The following is a 12,193-nucleotide window of genomic DNA, read 5'->3' as shown; positions in this document are numbered from 1 at the left end:
ACTCACCGGCTGCTTTTCTCCAGTAGTCTCCCATGCAAGTACTAACCTCGACCTATTTAACTTTACTTTTGGAACTGGTGTATCACCTGACCACTCATCTGTCAGAGACATTTGAAATTTATTGTAATTGGCGACCATTTCATGTTTGGAAATATTTCAAAATTCTACATCCTTCGAGGGCCACTACGAGATTCCATCGGCCTTTTATGATATATTTATTCACTTTCGCAAACTTTTAACTACTGGTCTCGATAATGTAACAACATAGGTAACATTTCCATGTAAATCTGTCAACTCTGCACGGGATTTTCACAACTTTGTATGCACTTTGTTAATAACTTTGCGCCTGGGCAGTGGTACAATGTACTAACATAAATAGTATTTTTAGACTTTTACATATTTTTGTTCTAAATTTAACTGCGGGGTTCTTTACGAAATGACTTAGGGGGGAATATACACGCAAATCCACCGAATTTTCAAGAGCTTTTCACATTCTCAGGGTGTGTTTGTTCATTTTACAGACGGCTCATATGACAGTCTGCTAACATGGGAGGCTTCGAATGGATTTTATTCATTTTTCATACTTTATAACAGCAGGGTTAGATATAACAACAACTTAGATCAAATAAACACGCAAATCTACCAACTTTGAAATCGGTTTGGACAACTTTGCACGCTGTTTCAACAGCTTAGACCAAAAAGATGCAGACTGCCAAAAAAACTCACCGGCTGCTTTTCTCCAGTAGTCTCCCATGCAAGTACTAACCTCGACCTATTTAACTTTACTTTTGGAACTGGTGTATCACCTGACCACTCATCTGTCAGAGACATTTGAAATTTATTGTAATTGGCGACCATTTCATGTTTGGAAATATTTCAAAATTCTACATCCTTCGAGGGCCACTACGAGATTCCATCGGCCTTTTATGATATATTTATTCACTTTCGCAAACTTTTAACTACTGGTCTCGATAATGTAACAACATAGGTAACATTTCCATGTAAATCTGTCAACTTTGCACGGGATTTTCACAACTTTGTATGCACTTTGTTAATCACTTTGCGCCTGGGCAGTGGTACAATGTACTAACATAAATAGTATTTTTAGACTTTTACATATTTTTGTTCTAAATTTAACTGCGGGGTTCTTTACGAAATAACTTAGGGGTGAATATACACGCAAATCCACCGAATTTTCAAGAGCTTTTCACATTCTCAGGGTGTGTTTGTTCATTGTACAGCCGGCTCATATGACAGTCTGCTAACATGGGAGGCTTCGAATGGATTTTATTCATTTTTCATACTTTATAACAGCAGGGTTAGATATAACAACAACTTAGATCAAATAAACACGCAAATCTACCAACTTTGAAATCGGTTTGGACAACTTTGCACGCTGTTTCAACAGCTTAGACCAAAGAGATGCAGACTGCAAAAAAAACCTAACCGGCTGCTTTTCTCCGGTAGTCTCCCATGCAATTACTAACCTCGACCGATTTAACTTTACTTTTGGAACTGGTATATCACCTGACCACTCATCTGTCAGAGACATTTGAAATTTATTGTAATTGGCGACCATTTCATGTTTGGAAATATTTCAAAATTCTACATCCTTCGAGGGCCACTACCAGATTCCATCGGCCTTTTATGATATATTTATTCACTTTCGCAAACTTTTAACTACTGGTCTCGATAATGTAACAACATAGGTGACATTTCCATGTAAATCTGTCAACTTTGCACGGGATTTTCACAACTTTGTATGCACTTTGTTAATCACTTTGCGCCTGGGCAGTGGTACAATGTACTAACATAAATAGTATTTTTAGACTTTTACATATTTTTGTTCTAAATTTAACTGCGGGGTTCTTTACGAAATGACTTAGGGGGGAATATACACGCAAATTCACCGAATTTTCAAGAGCTTTTCATATTCTCATGGTGTGTTTGTTCATTTTACAGCCGGCTCATATGACAGTCTGCTAACATGGGAGGCTTCGAATGGATTTTATTCATTTTTCATACTTTATAACAGCAGGGTTAGATATAACAACAACTTAGATCAAATAAACACGCAAATCTACCAACTTTGAAATCGGTTTGGACAACTTTGCACGCTGTTTCAACAGCTTAGACCAAAAAGATGCAGACTGCCAAAAAAACTCACCGGCTGCTTTTCTCCAGTAGTCTCCCATGCAAGTACTAACCTCGACCTATTTAACTTTACTTTTGGAACTGGTGTATCACCTGACCACTCATCTGTCAGAGACATTTGAAATTTATTGTAATTGGCGACCATTTCATGTTTGGAAATATTTCAAAATTCTACATCGTTCGAGGGCCACTACGAGATTCCATCGGCCTTTTATGATATATTTATTCACTTTCGCAAACTTTTAACTACTGGTCTCGATAATGTAACAACATAGGTGACATTTCCATGTAAATCTGTCAACTTTGCACGGGATTTTCACAACTTTGTATGCACTTTGTTAATCACTTTGCGCCTGGGCAGTGGTACAATGTACTAACATAAATAGTATTTTTAGACTTTTACATATTTTTGTTCTAAATTTAACTGCGGGGTTCTTTACGAAATGACTTAGGGGGGAATATACACGCAAATTCACCGAATTTTCAAGAGCTTTTCATATTCTCATGGTGTGTTTGTTCATTTTACAGCCGGCTCATATGACAGTCTGCTAACATGGGAGGCTTCGAATGGATTTTATTCATTTTTCATACTTTATAACAGCAGGGTTAGATATAACAACAACTTAGATCAAATAAACACGCAAATCTACCAACTTTGAAATCGGTTTGGACAACTTTGCACGCTGTTTCAACAGCTTAGACCAAAAAGATGCAGACTGCCAAAAAAACTCACCGGCTGCTTTTCTCCAGTAGTCTCCCATGCAAGTACTAACCTCGACCTATTTAACTTTACTTTTGGAACTGGTGTATCACCTGACCACTCATCTGTCAGAGACATTTGAAATTTATTGTAATTGGCGACCATTTCATGTTTGGAAATATTTCAAAATTCTACATCCTTCGAGGGCCACTACGAGATTCCATCGGCCTTTTATGATATATTTATTCACTTTCGCAAACTTTTAACTACTGGTCTCGATAATGTAACAACATAGGTAACATTTCCATGTAAATCTGTCAACTTTGCACGGGATTTTCACAACTTTGTATGCACTTTGTTAATCACTTTGCGCCTGGGCAGTGGTACAATGTACTAACATAAATAGTATTTTTAGACTTTTACATATTTTTGTTCTAAATTTAACTGCGGGGTTCTTTACGAAATGACTTAGGGGTGAATATACACGCAAATCCACCGAATTTTCAAGAGCTTTTCACATTCTCAGGGTGTGTTTGTTCATTGTACAGCCGGCTCATATGACAGTCTGCTAACATGGGAGGCTTCGAATGGATTTTATTCATTTTTCATACTTTATAACAGCAGGGTTAGATATAACAACAACTTAGATCAAATAAACACGCAAATCTACCAACTTTGAAATCGGTTTGGACAACTTTGCACGCTGTTTCAACAGCTTAGACCAAAAAGATGCAGACTGCCAAAAAAACTCACCGGCTGCTTTTCTCCAGTAGTCTCCCATGCAAGTACTAACCTCGACCTATTTAACTTTACTTTTGGAACTGGTGTATCACCTGACCACTCATCTGTCAGAGACATTTGAAATTTATTGTAATTGGCGACCATTTCATGTTTGGAAATATTTCAAAATTCTACATCCTTCGAGGGCCACTACGAGATTCCATCGGCATTTTATGATATATTTATTCACTTTCGCAAACTTTTAACTACTGGTCTCGATAATGTAACAACATAGGTAACATTTCCATGTAAATCTGTCAACTTTGCACGGGATTTTCACAACTTTGTATGCACTTTGTTAATCACTTTGCGCCTGGGCAGTGGTACAATGTACTAACATAAATAGTATTTTTAGACTTTTACATATTTTTGTTCTAAATTTAACTGCGGGGTTCTTTACGAAATGACTTAGGGGTGAATATACACGCAAATCCACCGAATTTTCAAGAGCTTTTCACATTCTCAGGGTGTGTTTGTTCATTGTACAGCCGGCTCATATGACAGTCTGCTAACATGGGAGGCTTCGAATGGATTTTATTCATTTTTCATACTTTATAACAGCAGGGTTAGATATAACAACAACTTAGATCAAATAAACACGCAAATCTACCAACTTTGAAATCGGTTTGGACAACTTTGCACGCTGTTTCAACAGCTTAGACCAAAGAGATGCAGACTGCAAAAAAAACCTAACCGGCTGCTTTTCTCCGGTAGTCTCCCATGCAATTACTAACCTCGACCGATTTAACTTTACTTTTGGAACTGGTATATCACCTGACCACTCATCTGTCAGAGACATTTGAAATTTATTGTAATTGGCGACCATTTCATGTTTGGAAATATTTCAAAATTCTACATCCTTCGAGGGCCACTACCAGATTCCATCGGCCTTTTATGATATATTTATTCACTTTCGCAAACTTTTAACTACTGGTCTCGATAATGTAACAACATAGGTGACATTTCCATGTAAATCTGTCAACTTTGCACGGGATTTTCACAACTTTGTATGCACTTTGTTAATCACTTTGCGCCTGGGCAGTGGTACAATGTACTAACATAAATAGTATTTTTAGACTTTTACATATTTTTGTTCTAAATTTAACTGCGGGGTTCTTTACGAAATGACTTAGGGGGGAATATACACGCAAATTCACCGAATTTTCAAGAGCTTTTCATATTCTCATGGTGTGTTTGTTCATTTTACAGCCGGCTCATATGACAGTCTGCTAACATGGGAGGCTTCGAATGGATTTTATTCATTTTTCATACTTTATAACAGCAGGGTTAGATATAACAACAACTTAGATCAAATAAACACGCAAATCTACCAACTTTGAAATCGGTTTGGACAACTTTGCACGCTGTTTCAACAGCTTAGACCAAAAAGATGCAGACTGCCAAAAAAACTCACTGGCTGCTTTTCTCCAGTAGTCTCCCATGCAAGTACTAACCTCGACCTATTTAACTTTACTTTTGGAACTGGTGTATCACCTGACCACTCATCTGTCAGAGACATTTGAAATTTATTGTAATTGGCGACCATTTCATGTTTGGAAATATTTCAAAATTCTACATCCTTCGAGGGCCACTACGAGATTCCATCGGCCTTTTATGATATATTTATTCACTTTCGCAAACTTTTAACTACTGGTCTCGATAATGTAACAACATAGGTAACATTTCCATGTAAATCTGTCAACTTTGCACGGAATTTTCACAACTTTGTATGCACTTTGTTAATCACTTTGCGCCTGGGCAGTGGTACAATGTACTAACATAAATAGTATTTTTAGACTTTTACATATTTTTGTTCTAAATTTAACTGCGGGGTTCTTTACGAAATGACTTAGGGGTGAATATACACGCAAATCCACCGAATTTTCAAGAGCTTTTCACATTCTCAGGGTGTGTTTGTTCATTGTACAGCCGGCTCATATGACAGTCTGCTAACATGGGAGGCTTCGAATGGATTTTATTCATTTTTCATACTTTATAACAGCAGGGTTAGATATAACAACAACTTAGATCAAATAAACACGCAAATCTACCAACTTTGAAATCGGTTTGGACAACTTTGCACGCTGTTTCAACAGCTTAGACCAAAGAGATGCAGACTGCAAAAAAAACCTAACCGGCTGCTTTTCTCCGGTAGTCTCCCATGCAATTACTAACCTCGACCGATTTAACTTTACTTTTGGAACTGGTATATCACCTGACCACTCATCTGTCAGAGACATTTGAAATTTATTGTAATTGGCGACCATTTCATGTTTGGAAATATTTCAAAATTCTACATCCTTCGAGGGCCACTACCAGATTCCATCGGCCTTTTATGATATATTTATTCACTTTCGCAAACTTTTAACTACTGGTCTCGATAATGTAACAACATAGGTGACATTTCCATGTAAATCTGTCAACTTTGCACGGGATTTTCACAACTTTGTATGCACTTTGTTAATCACTTTGCGCCTGGGCAGTGGTACAATGTACTAACATAAATAGTATTTTTAGACTTTTACATATTTTTGTTCTAAATTTAACTGCGGGGTTCTTTACGAAATGACTTAGGGGGGAATATACACGCAAATTCACCGAATTTTCAAGAGCTTTTCATATTCTCATGGTGTGTTTGTTCATTTTACAGCCGGTTCATATGACAGTCTGCTAACATGGGAGGCTTCGAATGGATTTTATTCATTTTTCATGCTTTATAACAGCAGGGTTAGATATAACAACAACTTAGATCAAATAAACACGCAAATCTACCAACTTTGAAATCGGTTTGGACAACTTTGCACGCTGTTTCAACAGCTTAGACTGCAAAAAAACTCACCGGCTGGTTTTCTCCGGTAGTCTCCCATGCAAGTACTAACCTCGACCGATTTAACTTTACTTTTGGAACTGGTGTATCACCTGACCACTCATCTGTCAGAGACATTAGAAATTTATTGTAATTGGCGACCATTTCATGTTTAAAAATATTTCAAAATTCTACATCCTTCGAGGGCCACTACCAGATTCCATCGGCCTTTTATGATATATTTATTCACTTTCGCAAACTTTTAACTACTGGTCTCGATAATGTAACAACATAGGTAACATTTCCATGTAAATATGTCAACTTTGCACGGGATTTTCACAACTTTGTATGCACTTTGTTAATCACTTTGCGCCTGGGCAGTGGTACAATGTACTAACATAAATAGTATTTTTAGACTTTTACATATTTTTGTTCTAAATTTAACTGCGGGGTTCCTTACGAAATGACTTAGGGGGGAATATACACGCAAATCCACCGAATTTTCAAGAGCTTTTCACATTCTCAGGGTGTGTTTGTTCATTTTACAGCCAGCTCATATGACAGTTTGCTAACATGGAAGGCTTCGAATGGATTTTATTCATTTTTCATACTTTATAATAGCAGGGTTAGATAAAACAACAACTTAGATCAAATAAACACGCAAATCTACCAACTGTGAAATCGGTTTGGACAACTTTGCACGCTGTTTCAACAGCTTAGACTGCAAAAAAACTCACCGGCTGGTTTTCTCCGGTAGTCTCCCATGCAAGTACTAACCTCGACCGATTTAACTTTACTTTTGGAACAGGTGTATCACCTGACCACTCATCTATCAGAGACATTTGAAATTTATTGTAATTGGCGACCATTTCATGTTTGGAAATATTTCAAAATTCTACATCCTTCGAGGGCCACTACGAGATTCCATCGGCCTTTTATGATATATTTATTCACTTTCGCAAACTTTTAACTACTGGTCTCGATAATGTAACAACATAGGTAACATTTCCATGTAAATCTGTCAACTTTGCACGGGATTTTCACAACTTTGTATGCACTTTGTTAATCACTTTGCGCCAGGGCAGTGGTACAATGTACTAACATAAATAGTATTTTTAGACTTTTACATATTTTTGTTCTAAATTTAACTGCGGGGTTCTTTACGAAATGACTTAGGGGGGAATATACACGCAAATCCACCGAATTTTCAAGAGCTTTTCACATTCTCAGGGTGTGTTCATTTTACAGCCGGCTCATATGACAGTCTGCTAGCATGGGAGGCTTCGAATGGATTTTATTCATTTTTCATACTTTATAACAGCAGGGTTAGATATAACAACAACTTAGATCAAATAAACACGCAAATCTACCAACTTTGAAAACGGTTTGGACAACTTTGCACGCTGTTTCAACAGCTTAGACCAAAGAGATGCAGACTGCAAAAAAAAACTCACCGGCTGCTTTTCTCCGGTAGTCTCCCATGCAAGTACTAACCTCGACCGATTTAACTTTACTTTTGGAACTGGTGTATCACCTGACCACTCATCTATCAGAGACATTTGAAATTTATTGTAATTGGCGACCATTTCATGTTTGGAAATATTTCAAAATTCTACATCCTTCGAGGGCTACTACGAGATTCCATCGGCCTTTTATGATATATTTATTCACTTTCGCAAACATTTAACTACTGGTCTCGATAATGTAACAACATAGGAAACATTTCCATGTAAATCTGTCAACTTTGCACGGGATTTTCACAACTTTGTATGCACTTTGTTAATCACTTTGCGCCTGGGCAGTGGTACAATGTACTAACATAAATAGTATTTTTAGACTTTTACATATTTTTTTCTAAATTGAACTGCGGGGTTCTTTACGAAATGACTTAGGGGGGAATATACACGTAAATCCACCGAATTTTCAAGAGCTTTTCACATTCTCAGGGTGTGTTTGTTCATTTTACAGCCGGCTCATATGACAGTCTGCTAACATGGGAGGCTTCGAATGGATTTTATTCATTTTTCATACTTTATAATAGCAGGGTTAGATAAAACAACAACTTAGATCAAATAAACACGCAAATCTACCAACTTTGAAATCGGTTTGGACAACTTTGCACGCTGTTTCAAAAGCTTAGACCAAAGAGATGCAGACTGCAAAAAAAAACTCACCGGCTGCTTTTCTCCGGTAGTCTCCCATGCAAGTACTAACCTCGACCGATTTAACTTTACTTTTGTAACTGGTGTATCACCTGACCACTCATCTGTCAGAGACATTAGAAATTTATTGTAATTGGCGACCGTTTCATGTTTGGAAATATTTCAAAATTCTACATCCTTCGAGGGCCACTACGAGATTCCATCGGCCTTTTATGATATATTTATTCACTTTCGCAAACTTTTAACTACTGGTCTCGATAATGTAACAACATAGGTAACATTTCCATGTAAATCTGTCAACTTTGCACGGGATTTTCACAACTTTGTATGCACTTTGTTAATCACTTTGCGCCTGGGCAGTGGTACAATGTACTAACATAAATAGTATTTTTAGACTTTTACATATTTTTGTTCTAAATTTAACTGCGGGGTTCCTTACGAAATGACTTAGGGGGGAATATACACGCAAATCCACCGAATTTTCAAGAGCTTTTCACATTCTCAGGGTGTGTTATTCATTTTACAGCCAGCTCATATGACAGTTTGCTAACATGGGAGGCTTCGAATGGATTTTATTCATTTTTCATACTTTATAACAGCAGGGTTAGATATAACAACAACTTAGATCAAATAAACACGCAAATCTACCAACTTTGAAATCGGTTTGGACAACTTTGCACGCTGTTTCAACAGCTTAGACTGCAAAAAAACTCACGGGCTGGTTTTCTCCAGTAGTCTCCCATGCAAGTACTAACCTCGGCCGATTCAACTTTACTTTTGGAACAGGTGTATCACCTGACCACTCATCTATCAGAGACATTTGAAATTTATTGTAATTGGCGACCATTTCATGTTTGGAAATATTTCAAAATTCTACATCCTTCGAGGGCCACTACGAGATTCCGTCGGCCTTTTATGATATATTTATTCACTTTCGCAAACTTTTAACTACTGGTCTCGATAATGTAACAACATAGGTAACATTTCCATGTAAATCTGTCAACTTTGCACGGGATTTTCACAACTTTGTATGCACTTTGTTAATCACTTTGCGCCTGGGCAGTGGTACAATGTACTAACATAAATAGTATTTTTAGACTTTTACATATTTTTGTTCTAAATTTAACTGCGGGGTTCTTTACGAAATGACTTAGGGGGGAATATACACGCAAATCCACCGAATTTTCAAGAGCTTTTCACATTCTCAATGTGTGTTTGTTCATTTTACAGCCGGCTCATATGGCAGTCTGCTAACATGGGAGGCTTCGAATGGATTTTATTCATTTTTCATACTTTATAATAGCAGGGTTAGATATAACAACAACTTAGATCAAATAAACACGCAAATCTACCAACTTTGAAATCTGTTTGGACAACTTTGCACGCTGTTTCAACAGCTTAGACTGCAAAAAAAACTCACCGGCTGGTTTTCTCCAGTAGTCTCCCATGCAAGTACTAACCTCGACCGATTTAACTTTACTTTTGGAACAGGTGTATCACCTGACCACTCATCTGTCAGAGACATTAGAAATTTATTGTAATTGGCGACCGTTTCATGTTTGGAAATATTTCAAAATTCTACATCCTTCGAGGGCCACTACGAGATTCCATCGGCCTTTTATGATATATTTATTCACTTTCGCAAACTTTTAACTACTGGTCTCGATAATGTAACAACATAGGTAACATTTCCATGTAAATCTGTCAACTTTGCACGGGATTTTCACAACTTTGTATGCACTTTGTTAATCACTTTGCGCCAGGGCAGTGGTACAATGTACTAACATAAATAGTATTTTTAGACTTTTACATATTTTTGTTCTAAATTTAACTGCGGGGTTCCTTACGAAATGACTTAGGGGGGAATATACACGCAAATCCACCGAATTTTCAAGAGCTTTTCACATTCTCAGGGTGTGTTATTCATTTTACAGCCAGCTCATATGACAGTTTGCTAACATGGGAGGCTTCGAATGGATTTTATTCATTTTTCATACTTTATAACAGCAGGGTTAGATATAACAACAACTTAGATCAAATAAACACGCAAATCTACCAACTTTGAAATCGGTTTGGACAACTTTGCACGCTGTTTCAACAGCTTAGACTGCAAAAAAACTCACGGGCTGGTTTTCTCCAGTAGTCTCCCATGCAAGTACTAACCTCGGCCGATTCAACTTTACTTTTGGAACAGGTGTATCACCTGACCACTCATCTATCAGAGACATTTGAAATTTATTGTAATTGGCGACCATTTCATGTTTGGAAATATTTCAAAATTCTACATCCTTCGAGGGCCACTACGAGATTCCGTCGGCCTTTTATGATATATTTATTCACTTTCGCAAACTTTTAACTACTGGTCTCGATAATGTAACAACATAGGTAACATTTCCATGTAAATCTGTCAACTTTGCACGGGATTTTCACAACTTTGTATGCACTTTGTTAATCACTTTGCGCCTGGGCAGTGGTACAATGTACTAACATAAATAGTATTTTTAGACTTTTACATATTTTTGTTCTAAATTTAACTGCGGGGTTCTTTACGAAATGACTTAGGGGGGAATATACACGCAAATCCACCGAATTTTCAAGAGCTTTTCACATTCTCAGGGTGTGTTTGTTCATTTTACAGCCGGCTCATATGGCAGTCTGCTAACATGGGAGGCTTCGAATGGATTTTATTCATTTTTCATACTTTATAATAGCAGGGTTAGATATAACAACAACTTAGATCAAATAAACACGCAAATCTACCAACTTTGAAATCTGTTTGGACAACTTTGCACGCTGTTTCAACAGCTTAGACTGCAAAAAAAACTCACCGGCTGGTTTTCTCCAGTAGTCTCCCATGCAAGTACTAACCTCGACCGATTTAACTTTACTTTTGGAACAGGTGTATCACCTGACCACTCATCTGTCAGAGACATTAGAAATTTATTGTAATTGGCGACCGTTTCATGTTTGGAAATATTTCAAAATTCTACATCCTTCGAGGGCCACTACGAGATTCCATCGGCCTTTTATGATATATTTATTCACTTTCGCAAACTTTTAACTACTGGTCTCGATAATGTAACAACATAGGTAACATTTCCATGTAAATCTGTCAACTTTGCACGGGATTTTCACAACTTTGTATGCACTTTGTTAATCACTTTGCGCCAGGGCAGTGGTACAATGTACTAACATAAATAGTATTTTTAGACTTTTACATATTTTTGTTCTAAATTTAACTGCGGGGTTCTTTACGAAATGACTTAGGGGGGAATATACACGCAAATCCACCGAATTTTCAAGAGCTTTTCACATTCTCAGGGTGTGTTCATTTTACAGCCGGCTCATATGACAGTCTGCTAGCATGGGAGGCTTCGAATGGATTTTATTCATTTTTCATACTTTATAACAGCAGGGTTAGATATAACAACAACTTAGATCAAATAAACACGCAAATCTACCAACTTTGAAAACGGTTTGGACAACTTTGCACGCTGTTTCAACAGCTTAGACCAAAGAGATGCAGACTGCAAAAAAAACTCACCGTCTGCTTTTCTCCGGTAGTCTCCCATGCAAGTACTAACCTCGACC

Source organism: Saccoglossus kowalevskii, chromosome 11 (assembly GCF_978046115.1).
Source record: "Saccoglossus kowalevskii chromosome 11, keSacKowa6.1, whole genome shotgun sequence".
Taxonomy (NCBI): Eukaryota; Metazoa; Hemichordata; class Enteropneusta; family Harrimaniidae; genus Saccoglossus; species Saccoglossus kowalevskii.
Note: the sequence above shows the minus strand (reverse complement) of the source record.